This window comes from Cervus elaphus, chromosome 1 (genome assembly GCF_910594005.1).
Source record: "Cervus elaphus chromosome 1, mCerEla1.1, whole genome shotgun sequence".
Taxonomy (NCBI): domain Eukaryota; kingdom Metazoa; phylum Chordata; class Mammalia; order Artiodactyla; family Cervidae; genus Cervus; species Cervus elaphus.
The window spans coordinates 96,331,542-96,344,170 of NC_057815.1; positions in this window are offsets into that span (position 1 = coordinate 96,331,542).

Below are 12,629 nucleotides of genomic sequence, written 5' to 3' on the forward strand. Positions count from 1 at the left end.
ACAAAAGTGAGGGAAAGAGGGTATCTGGCTTACTAAACCTCTGTACTTTGAGGCAGGCAAAGGCGAAGGAGTAGGAATCGTTACTGGGCTTGTGACACTGGGCACAGATTGGCAGGAGAGCCAGGAATGACTGCTTAATCCACTGTATTAATGGAGGGTGTGTGACCTGGATGGATTTTGTGTCTATATTTGAACTGTTTTCTCTATGAAGGAAAAACGAAAGCTTTCCCTTCTCCCACTTTGAGTATTTTCTCTCTTTTCTACATATTCAAATCCATTTTTATAAATGCCTATTTTTAACTTGTTCATGCATGTGTGTAGGAATTTATTTTTTAATTCATTTGACATCTGGCAGTTAAATATCTACCATTTACAAGAAACTGCATGTGGTTTCTTTGTCGTAGATAAGTCCTTGCTGATATCTGAAGGAAGCAGGCATGAGTACCTGGTAAGAACTGAATATAACAGGGCTCTGGGAGCTCACCAAATTAACACAGGCAATTTTTTTTTTTTTTAAATTGGCCATGCCATGCAGCTTGTGGGATCTTAGTTCCCCAACTAGGGATCAAGCCCATGCCTTCCTCAGTGTAAGCACAGAGTCCTAACCATGGATGGCCACATTGCACTCCTAATGTGCAAATATAACATGTGCAAATTAAAATGAAAATATAAGTATTATGATAAATTTGTTACCTTTGTTTCACCTAGAATCCTGTGGTCCACACTAATCTGACCTTGGAAATAACTTAACTCAGGCTTAAATCCTGGCTCTGATATGTATTAATTGTGTAGCCTTGGAAAAATTACATTGTGTCTTTGACTTCCAGGTTCCTCATCTGTAAAGTAAGGTTGAAAATTCTTGCTCGCAAGGAGTGTCAAAGAACCAAATGAAATACAGCACATAAAGTGTGCAGACTGGTTTGGTGCCTGGCATAAAGTATGCGACTAGTGAGAACTGAATGGACTAGAGATTGCAATTCAGATTCACTAATTTCAAAATATAGTTTGGTCTGAATGGAAACAAAGACAAGAAGGGTAACCAACCCATCTGATTCCATCATAGTGGACTAGACTTTCCTTGGGGTAGTAAAAGCTGGTATCTCCAAGGAGGTGTCAGAAATCCATGAAGGTAGCTGGCCGAAGATTGGTGAACAGCTGTGACTGGTAAATTACGATTGGAATGAAGAAGAAAAAGGTGAATCTGAGGTAGAACTGGAACCAGATACGCCTACAGCTTCTGAGGGGCCTAGAGGGAGCGCTGTCCAGTCACCAGGGTGCTGAAACGACCCAGGGCTGCACACAGCATGTGGCAAGGAGCTTTGTCTGAACCTATCTCTGCTTCCTAAAGATCGCCTCTCGGGCACACCTCCTCCTCTCCCCTTTCTCACAGTCTGAAACCCCAGCCCCCTACCTCCAGCTCCCTTTCTCACTCCCACCACCCCTCTCCCCTCACCCCTTCTCTTCTAGCCAGCGGGTCGCCAACCTTCCTACAAATAATGCTCACTGGTTGCTAACGTGCTTCATTCCTGGGATGGTGCTGCGTGTGGGAAGCAGCTGGAGTGAGCCTTTGAGAGCTGATGAGTACAAAACACTTTCTCCCCCAGTCACAAATAGTCGCCAGTGTTAATGTGGCTTGATTACAGCCCCAAGGACTGAAGACGCTGAGGATGACGGTTTTCAGAAACACGGTTGTAGCTGCCTGTTCTTCTGGCTGACCCTTTCAGCTCCGTCCCCTGTAGTTCTCAGCGTGGATGCTCTGGTCCTCCATCCATTCAGCTGTTGCATGTGATGCTCTGCTCTGCTTCCTGTCTTCTTGTTCCTTAAGCTTAGGGTAGCCTTCTTTCTTCTCCACCTAAGATGTATCTTTCCTATATTTAAATGTCCAGTTTAACATTCTCCCCCTCCATGGGGAATATAGCCAATATTTTATAATACCTACAAATGGAAAGTAATCTTTAACGTTTGTATAAAAAATAAGCTGAAAAATCCCCCTCCTCTAGACCACAGGAACTGAAAGCCATGTTCCTTTCTTCTGAAATCCTACAGCATTTTTGCCATGGACATGCACTTAGCCCTTGGTGTATAAACTATCTTAAGCTCATTTTGAAAATGACTAAATGTGTTGCCTCTTCAGCCAAACTCTGGGCACTTTGAAGGGCAAGGGTCAAGGTGTCTGCATGTTCTGTATTTTATATATTTCATTATAAACACTGACGCAGGATATGCTGTAAAAGTGAGGTTGCTCAGTCGTGTTCGGCTCTTGTGACCGCATGGACTGCAGCCTGCCAGGCTCCTCTGTCCCTGAGATTCTCCAGGCAAGAATACTGGAGTAGGATGTCATTCTCTTCTCCAGGGGATCTTCCCGACCCAGGGATCAAACCCTCGTCTCCCGCATCACCTCCATTGGCACAAAACCACCTGAGAAGCCCGACATGTACCTGCATCATGGCCAATCCTGCATCATGGCCAATGGTCCTGCTGGGAGGGAACAGATGACCCACAGAATTTCTGTGGATCCTCAGGAGTGTGGGGAATTTTCTACAACCTTTTGTCAGGTTCTTCTCTATGCTTATATCTTCTCTTATACTTCCTTTTATGGCTGATTCTTTCCCACAGCTTTCTTTTGCTATCGTCTCTTTCTTTGCTCCTGCCTAGTCACCATGATGTAGCCTTTCAAGAAGTTAAAACCCTAGGGTAGTTTCCTTGGAAATACTGAGGGCAAGGAAAATGATGACTCTCTATTTGGAGACCATATATAAACACAGAAGAAACCTTGAAGATTACACATCTAACTCAGTCGTGTAAAAAGAGATGCTAAGGGCCAGATGGGGAAGAAATGTTTCAAGTCAATCACCTGATTAAATAGCCATGGAGGGTGAGCTTAACAGTCAATAATTTTGCCCCATAAGTCCCAGGAGAACATTTCCAGGGACCAACACTCAAGTATGCAAAATAAAAGGACTGTAACAATTTGAGCTGGCACGGATGTCATATTTACATATCATTTGCATACACCTACATCAACCCCGCCCTGCAATCCCTTCTCGGTTATTTCTGAAGTGAGAATTTATCATTGCTTCCCTTGTTTGTCATTTTTAGTTTTTCATTTCTCTATTCCTTTTCACCCACTCACAGTCTTTGGCCCAGATCCCCTGCAGCGTTCAAGGGGAAAAAGTATTCACAGAACATTAAAATTAAACTTCAGACAAGTGTGTTTCTCTGACCATCTGGCCCCCTCTAGAACAGCCACTTCTTGAAGACAGGGGCTCTTGGCCTCAATATTCCCTCCAGAACCCAGAAAACGGGGATGCTCAGTGAGGCCCAAGCTGAAGAGGTGGACGGTTGCAGGCGGAGCCAGTTGGGGGGGTTGGGACACAGCGTGACAAAGGTTTTAATGCAAGACCATATATTCCATGAGGACAGGGACTTTCCTCCTTATCACATTACCTCCAAGACTTAGTCCAGCATCAGATACAGAGTAGACCATATACATGTGGGGAATACATGAACGTATGAAGTTATGTAGAAAGTTTTGCATACTTATGTAAGGGTAAAAAGCCAGGTATCAGTTAGTTATCTACTGAATATGTATTTCATAGAGAAAATCATAACTTTTCATGCTTTTAGAAACTTCACAGTCTTCCTGTCACTTGCTCGCTCTCCAGGTTTCAGGGAAAGTGCCATGTGAAGCCTTAAGTGCTACACAAGTGAGATATGCTGTTATTTCTACACAATTAATCCATTTTTGGAACCAATATTCTCAGTCCTAGATTATATTTCTGGGAGGCAGAGTTACAAAATTTAACCTTAAGAGCTTATTAGAGAAGAGTGACAGATAAATAACTTCTTAATAAAAACATGAATGTGCACACTGCTATATATAAAATAGACAGCTAATAAGGATCTTCTGTATAGCACAGAGAACTCTACCCTGTACTCCGTAATGATCTATATGGAAAGGGAATTTAAAAAAGGGTGGAGATATATATATATATCCTGGAGGAGGGCATGGCAGCCCACTCCAGTATTCTTTCCTGGAGAATCCAGAGGAGCCTGGTGGGGTACAGTCCATGGGGTCGAAAACAGTTGGACACAACTGAAGTGACTTGGCACGCATACACGCGTGTATATATACATATATATATATATATATGCACGCATATATAGAACTCACTCACTTTGCGGTGCAGCAGAAACAATGTTGTAAATCAACTATATTCCAATAAAAATTAATAAAAATAGACATTTAAAGGCAGGCCTGGAGAAGCCAATCTGAGCCATCTTAAACAAAAGAGGAGACTCTGTCGTTAGATTCCAGAGGTATTCCACGGAACTGGTGGTGGTTTTGAAGCAGGTACACAAATCCTGAGAGTCCTCCTTTCAAGAGGTGAGGCTTAATTCCCGTCCCCTGGAGCCTGGGCTGGACCTCGGGTGACTCACTCCCGATAAATGGCAAGTGGACGCAGCGATGACGTGTGACTTCTGAGACGTGGTCGTTGCGTTAGTTTCGGGGCTGCTGTAAGGGGTAGCAGAAACTGGGTGACTCAAACAGCAGAAGGGCGTGTCTCCTGGTTTTGGAGAAGTCAGGGAAGCCTGAGCCCTAGGTGCTGGCACGCTGCCCCCTTCTGGGGCTGTGAGAGGAGCTCCCGCTTTGTCCCTCTGGCCGCCCGGCAGGGCTGGCTGGCCGCCCTTCTCCCCAGGCTTCTCCCCGTCTCCGCCTTCACCGTCACACAGCAGTGTTCCTGTAGGCGCGTCTGGGTCCAAAGCGCCCTACTTTTTTTTTTTTCGAAACAGGGAAATGTTTATTACAGGGTCATATAAAGAGATGGGTGGCTCATGCCTTAAGAATCCCAAGATTACTGAAAGCTTTCCGCCAAGCCCTTTTAGAGGAAAGGTGAGGATGGGGTGTGGTTGTGCAGAGTCGCCCAGTCGTGTCTGACTCTGTGACCCCATGGACTGTAGCCCACCAGGCTCCTCTGTCCATGGGATTCTCCAGGCAAGAATACTGGAGTGGGTTGCCATTTCCTTCTCCAGGGGACCTTCCCAACCCAGGGATCAAACCCAGGTCTCCTGCATTGCAGGCGGATTCTTTTCCATCTGAGCCAAACTTCTTGGTGTCAAATCTTTTGTTCTTTTTTTTTTTCCCTCTGAGTGTTTCCTGATGAACCTATTTGCATGGCAGCAGAGGGGGTGCCGACATAAAGAACAGAGTTGTGGACACAGCGGGGGAAGGAGAGCATGGGACGAATTGAGACACTGGCGTGAACACATGAACATTACCAAATGTAAAATTAGATAGCCAGTGAGAATCTGCTGTGAGACGGAGGGAGCTGAAATCTGATGCTCCGTGACAACCCAGAGGGGTGGGACGGGGTGGGAGGTGTGAGGGAGGTGAAGTGGGAGGGAGCAAATGTATACCTGTGGCTGATTCATGCCGCTGTGTGGCAGAAACCCACGCAGTGTTGTAAAGTGTTTATCCTCCAATTAAAAATAAATACATTTAAAAAAGCTGTCCCCTTTTATAAGGACATGAATCGCATTGAATTAGCACCCCGCTTCATTACCTCATTTTATTTTATTTAAACGTTTTTAAATTTTACATTGAAATAGAGTCAATTAACAATGTGTTAGTTTCAGGTGTATGGTAAAGTGAATCAAGTATACATATACATGTATCTATTTTTTTTTCAAATTCTTTTCCATTTAGGTTATTACAGAATGTCGAGTAGAGTTCCTTGTGCTATACAGTAGGCCCTGTTGGTTATCTATTTCATTTTGTTATCTTTAAGATGATTTATTTGGCTGTGCTGGGCTTGCAGGCTCTTCGCGCTTTAGTTGCAGCATGTGGGATCCAGCTCCCTGACCAGGGATCGAACCCGGGCCCCCTGCATTGGGAGTGCAGAGTCTTAGCCCCTGGGCCCCCAGGGAAGTCCCGGTTATCTGTCTCAAATGTAGCAGTGTGTGCATGTGATGACCTCATTTAATGTGAGTACTTCTGTAAAGACCTTATCTCGAGATAAGGTCACATTCCGAGGTACTGAGGGGTAGGACTTCAATGTGTGAATCTGGGGATGGACGCAGTTCAAACTGTAGCAATCATAAGCGGTCTTGTGGCTTCCTTCTTGCTCCATCTCTTGGATCACTGGCTCTGAGTCTGGCTGCCAAGCTGTGAGGACACTCAATGTCTGCTTGGCAGGGGACCAAGGCCTCCTGTTAACAACCAGGTGAAAGCAGCTACTCCAGCCTTGGAGGTGATTGCCGCTCTTGATGGCATCTTTCCCCTCCAGCTTCATGGAGGTATAACTGACAATTAAAAATTGGTTGCATTTGAGATTATAACTTGATGATTTGTTTTGTTTCTCAGGCAACTTGTGGGATCTAGCTCCCTGACCAGGGATTGAACCCAAGTCCACAGCAATGAAAGGGCCAAGTCTTAACCACCAGACCACCGGAGAAGTCCCAACGATGTAGGAGATGTGGGTTTGACGCTGGGTCGGAAGATCCCCTGGAGAAGGAAATGGCAGCTCACTCCAGTATTCTCGCTTGGGAAATCCATGGACAGGGGAGCCCGGCAGGCTACCGTCCGCAGGGTCACCCAGAGCCAGACAAGACTGCGCGCCCAGGCACCAGCCGTGCGGGGTTGTGTATCAGATCTGCAGAACTGATTCGTCTTTCATAACTGAAACTTTGTGTGCCTTGACCGACATCTCCCATGTTCTGCTTCCTCTAGCCCTTGGTAACCAGCATTCTACTCTCTGCGGCTCTGAGTCTGGTTTTTTAGATTCCGCATGTAAGAGAGACCACACAGTGTTTGTCTTTCTGTGTCTGGCTTATCTCATTCAGGACAGTATCCTTCAGGTTCATATGGGTTATTGCAAATGGCAGGATTTCCTTATTTTTAAGGCTGAATGGCATTCTGCGTGCACGTGTGTATACGTCTACATACACACATATCCATGTATAGAACCTTTTCTTTATCTGTTCATTTGTTGACACTTACATAGTTTCCATTTCTTGGTGACTGTGAATAATGATGCAATAAACATGGGACTGCAAATATTTCTGACATTATTTCCTTCGGATATATACCCAGAAGTAGGATTGCTGGATGAGAATGGATTTCTAGTTTTGATTTTTTGAGGAAGCGCCATGCTGCTTTCTGTAACGGCTGTACTGATTTCCCTTCCCACCAGGGGTGCACAAGGACTCTGGCTGACCCCTTGACTGCAGCCGTATGGGAAACCCTGAGTAGAACCACGCGGCTCAGCTACCCTGGAATATTCAACTTGCAGAAATTGTGAGAAAATGAATGCTTGTTATTTTGAGCTGCTAACTTTGGGGGTAACTTTCATGCAGCAGGAGGAAATTAAAATGGACCCTACTGGAAGGGACAACGGAGGAAGCAACAGGCAGGGAAGCAGACAGTGCTCCTGTCCTCCGGCTCCTCTCCTGCTGGCTTTCTCTAGGACTCCATCCACGGAGAGAGGCATGGTCACCTCATGGCTTTTGAGTTTACCTGTTACAGTTCCAGTAATGCAGAAATCCCAATTTCAAAATTCTGAGAGAACAGGGGTCAGCTGTGGCAGGGACAATAGCTCTATGGAGAAGTTCAGGTTTCCTGGGACATGGAGAGTTTATCTTTGGGGGAGTTCATCAAGAAAAAGAACACTAGGGAATTCCCTGGTGGTCAGGACTTGGAGCTTTCATTGCCAAGAGCACAGATTCAATCCTTGGTTGGGGAACTAAGATCCTACAAGCTGCTGAGTGTGGCCAAAAAAAAAAAAAAGAAAAAGAATGCACGATTACACAGAAGAAATGATTTTTTTGGGATGGATGAGAAAATAAATCACAACAAATTAAAAAGTTCTATCAGTGACAAATACCAATGCATTACAAAAAAGAAAAAAAATCGTATGACATTTTTATCAGTTAACCCTGGTGATTGAAAGTAGTTTCTGTGACTATACTCTGTCCATTTCAGACCCGTGTGCATCTGAGTGCTGTAGGCCACATGAGTGCAGTCATCTGAGTTCTGACCCCACACCGTCATGCCTAATGCCAGGAGAACTGGCACAATGGGTGATATCCTGGAAGCTGTTCTCCACTGGGATGACTGCCAATGTGTGCCAAGTCGCCTCAGTCATGTCCAGCTCTTTGCGCTCCTATGGACTGTAGCCTGCCAGGCTTCTCTGTCCGTGGGATTCTCCAGGCGAGAATACTAGAGACTGTTGCCATGCCTTCCTTCATGGGATCTTCCCCACCCAGGGATCAAACCAGCATCTCTTATGTCTCCTGCATTGGCCGGTGGGTTCTTCATCACTAGCGCCACCTGGGAAGTCCTGGAATGACTACCAATAACTGAACTAAATGCCAGGCTATTTAGAAATCATAAGAATATATGCAATAAACCCAAGCAGAGTGTATTCCCACCTCAACCACCCCTTAGCTGGGTCTCACATTGCCAGCAGCCACTCTAAAGCTGCAGAAGCGTAATGGATGTGGGGGAAATCAAGGTGGAAAGAGGCAGTGGTTTTAACCAGTTGTGGCGAAAAATACCTTCTTTCTAAAACTTTACAAAAAGACATCTGATGATGTGAGCACATGGCTATGGCCTTCCTCGGGCCTTGGGAGGGTCCTGGCAGGTAAGGAGGCCCTGAAGCCTTGGGGTGTCACTTTCCTGGCAAATCTGTCTCTGGGCAGAGTCTTGTATTAACAGAACACGGTGATTGCTGGAAGCTTAACCTGGTGGATGGGGCAAGTGTTTCCTGAGAAAATTAAAAGAATCCCATGAGGACAGATAATTCTAATATACAGTGAGAAGAGGTTGGGGCAGACTAAGCAAGCAGAAACGCAGAAGTGGAGGGTTGACTCAAACTCGCAGAGTCGATGTGAGGGATTGCTTACTGTGGGGAATGACGTCTTGGTGAGTGGGAAGAATGTTCCAGGCGGATACGTAGCATACTTGAAGGGAGGAGGTGTAAGAGACCATGGCTGATTTGGGGGGCACAGCAGATATTGCAGGGATGTTGGCATGAAGGGCGTGAGGATGGGGTTGCTTGAGAGGCAACCCAGGAAATCAACCTAGGTCAGGTCACGAAGGGCCTTTCGAGTCATGCTATGTCTTTGGACTCTATTCTGAGGGAAGTGGAGCATCAGTGAAGGGTTTTCAGCAGGGAATTTGGACGATCAGTTTGCATAAGCCTAAGACAACCCTGAATAGTCACCGGAAGGGCTGATGCTGAAGCTGAAGCTCCAATCCTTTGGCCACTTGATATGAAGAGCTGACTCACTGGAAAAGACCCTGATGCTGGGAAAGATTGAAGGCAAAAGGAGAAGGGGACGACAGAGGATGAGATGGTTGGATGGCATCACCGACTCAATGGATATGAGTTTGAGCAAGCTCCAGGAGAGAGTGGAGGACAGAGGAGCTTGGCGTGCTACAGTCCACGGGATCACAAAGAGCCAGACAGGACTTAGTGATTGGACAACAACAACAAAAACTACAACACTTGAAGTCAGTATGGGAGACTTCGCTATATTAGAAGAAAACTTTCCACAGATAATTTAGAGATCTGATGGACTTTTATTCAGTGACAGCATCTAGTCTAGCAGACTGGGAAGAGCTCCGAAGAGCTGTGAGATGCGAGAGATTTTTACAGACCAACATGAGTAGGAACAAGGAAGTTAACCTGGGCATTTGCTTTTTGTTTGATTTTTTGCAGATTGCATTTCATTATAGTTATTACTGGAGAAGGAAATGGCAACCCGTTCCAGTATTCTTGCCTAGAAAACCCTTTGGACAGAGGAGACTGGCAGGCTACAATCTGCCAACTGGGGTTGCAATGAGTTGGCCATGACTGAGCGACTGAGCGCATAGTTAATTACAACACATTGAATAAAAATTCCTGTGCTTTATGGTTAAAAAATTAAAAAACAAAACAAAACTGGGCACTTGCCGACTGGGTAAAGCGGGTTGTTTTCCTTCCAAGGAGAAAAGGGAAGTCTTGCATACCGGTCAGGTAACTTGTGCTGAGTAGGTAAGCAGTGTTGGGTTGACCTGGGGCTTCCTTTTCTGGGGGAGCAGAGAAATTTAGTTAAGTTTGCTTTCTTGATATGGGGCTTAGCATGAGTCCATTTTGGGTCTATTGTGGTTACTTTAAGAGAGGAAACTGGAACCCCTTTCTATCTCAAACACAGAAATGCAAGGAAAAGAAAACCTAATAAAATAATTTGAAAGATATGATTGAACTCAAATCTCAGGAAAGGAAATCGATGAGAGCCAGAACTGAGGAGAACTCCTAAACGTGGGGAAGGGAGTGGAACTTGAACCATGGCCCCAACGGAAGGGGACGGGATTAGGGTCTTTAGGGTTGGGGCTGGGCTTGAATGATCAGACACGTGGTGGGGTTGTCTGGATCACAGACTTAGCACAGGCTGGATACAGTGACTGACTTCAGGAGTCATAAATCCAGCTGTCCACCCAAGCCTCTGTGGATGAAGGGTCAGGACGCTAGAAAATTGGGCAGTTAATGGATCATTCCTTCCTTAGCTTCTGACACGGAGACCTCTCAGAGACCTCCCTTCTCTCCCAGGTGGACTGTAGACCACCAGGCTAATCTGTCCATGGGTTTCTCCAGCCAAGAATACTGGAGAGGGTTGCCATGCCCTCCTCTAGGGGATCTTCCAGACCCAGGGATCAAACCCGCGTCTCTTACATCTCCTGCATTGGCAGGTGGGCTCTTTACCACTAGTGCCACCTGGGCAGCGGTTATAAGTCTCCATCAAGGGCCCCCATCCTACGTCTGGTACCTTAACCAGGAATGTGTCCATCAGGCTCGGGACTTCATCAGCTGAACAGAGGCTCTCCGCTCAGCTGAGCACGATCTCTATCTAGCAGCGAGCAGATGTGGCTGGAGGGCTGGTGGACCGATGATGACACACAGGCAGGGTCTGAGGGCCTCACGGGTCTGCGGTCTTACACTGGGCAGCTTGCATGGGGCAAGCAGTGAGCACAGTAAGATTCCAGGGAGAAGCAGGGTGTGCATAGGCTGGGTGGAATTCGCTGATGGCTGGGAGAAAGTCCGTGTGTAGGGTGGGGTTAGGGTAATGTATGCCCTGAGGATTTATAACTTTCTTCCTGACGAGGCGTGTGGCACGGAACGTTTCAGGTCCAAGTCTTGGAAAAGGACCCAATGGACAACCTGCAGGCTGCTATGTTTTTGTGCCCAGGAGTGGATCTTGTGTTGAATGGGGCAGGGGGCCCCTTGAAATGGGTATCGTGTTCTCTAAATTACAAATATCTCCTTGGAGGTTAGATTGCCTCACTGTGTTGCTAAGATCACGGCCTTCGGAAGCTCTCTGGTGCTGGGAGAAGGACGGGGGTGAACCTCAACCTCTGAGAGAAAACCTGGTCCTACCATGGCTAGTATGGAAGCCACCAGCCAATGTGGCTGTTGAACCCTTGAAAGGTGGTTGGTCCAGATTGAAATATAAGAGAAAGATACACTTCAGATGTAGAAGACTTCCTGTGGAAAAAAAGAATGGAATATAGCTCATTACTAATTTTAAAATATTGATTACATGTTGAGGTGACTACTGACATATTGGGTTAAGTAAAATACATTTTTGAAATTAATTTTTCCTCTTTATTTTAATTTTTTAAACAATGTGGCTAACCACGAGGAAAGGTAAATGACATGCGTGGCCTGCATCTGTGGTTTGCATGGCGTCTCTATGAATGGTGCTGCTCGGTCCATCAAGACTTTGGTTGCCATGGGAACTGAACTCCTGGGTCCCTTCTGGGTTCTTCCTCTCCTCCCCACACTCTGAGGATTTGATTATTCTCCACGATCATCACTTCCTCTTTCTCATCTACGAATCTGAAAGAAGCAGCCATAAGCCCCTAAATGTGATAAGGAGATAACCTTTAGGAATTGCTAGGAAGAAGCAGCTACGAGGGAAGGGGTAAGGAAGATGGAGACCCAGCCCTGCTTTCTGTAGAAGGGAAGGAAGGTGAGGAGGGAAGTCCTCTAAGGCCAGTGGTCTCAACCAGGCTCCTTCCTTCCTACCCCCAGGGGACATTTTGAAACATCTGGGGACATCTTTTAGCTTCCCTGGTGGCTCAGATGGTAAAGAATCTGCTTGCCAATGCAGGAGAAGCAGATTTGATCCCTGTGTCAGGAAGATCTCCTGGAGAAGAAAACGACAACCCACTCCAGGATTCTTGCCCAGAGAACTCCATGCACAGACGAGCCTGGCAGGCTACAGTCCATGGGGTTGCAGGAGAGTCGGACACAGTTTAGCAACTAAACAACAACAAAGAGACATCTTCGGTTGCCACACCCGGTGAGACAGGGATGCTGCCAACATCTTAGGGCAGAGGCCAGGGATCCTGTGAAATATTCTACAACACACCAGAAAGCCCTCCCCGCCCCCCAACAAAGAATCATCCTGCCCCAAGTGTTGACAGCGTGAAGGCTGTGAGACCCTCACCTGCCTAGGAAAGGCCGTGGATATCCGAGGACCAGGGGCAGGAAGAGAGGCTGCGGACCCTGACACAGCAGGGAGCCGGCCCCACCCTCCCCCATTGCCTGGCTCTTTCTTTTTTTGCAGAATTTATTTATTTTTAA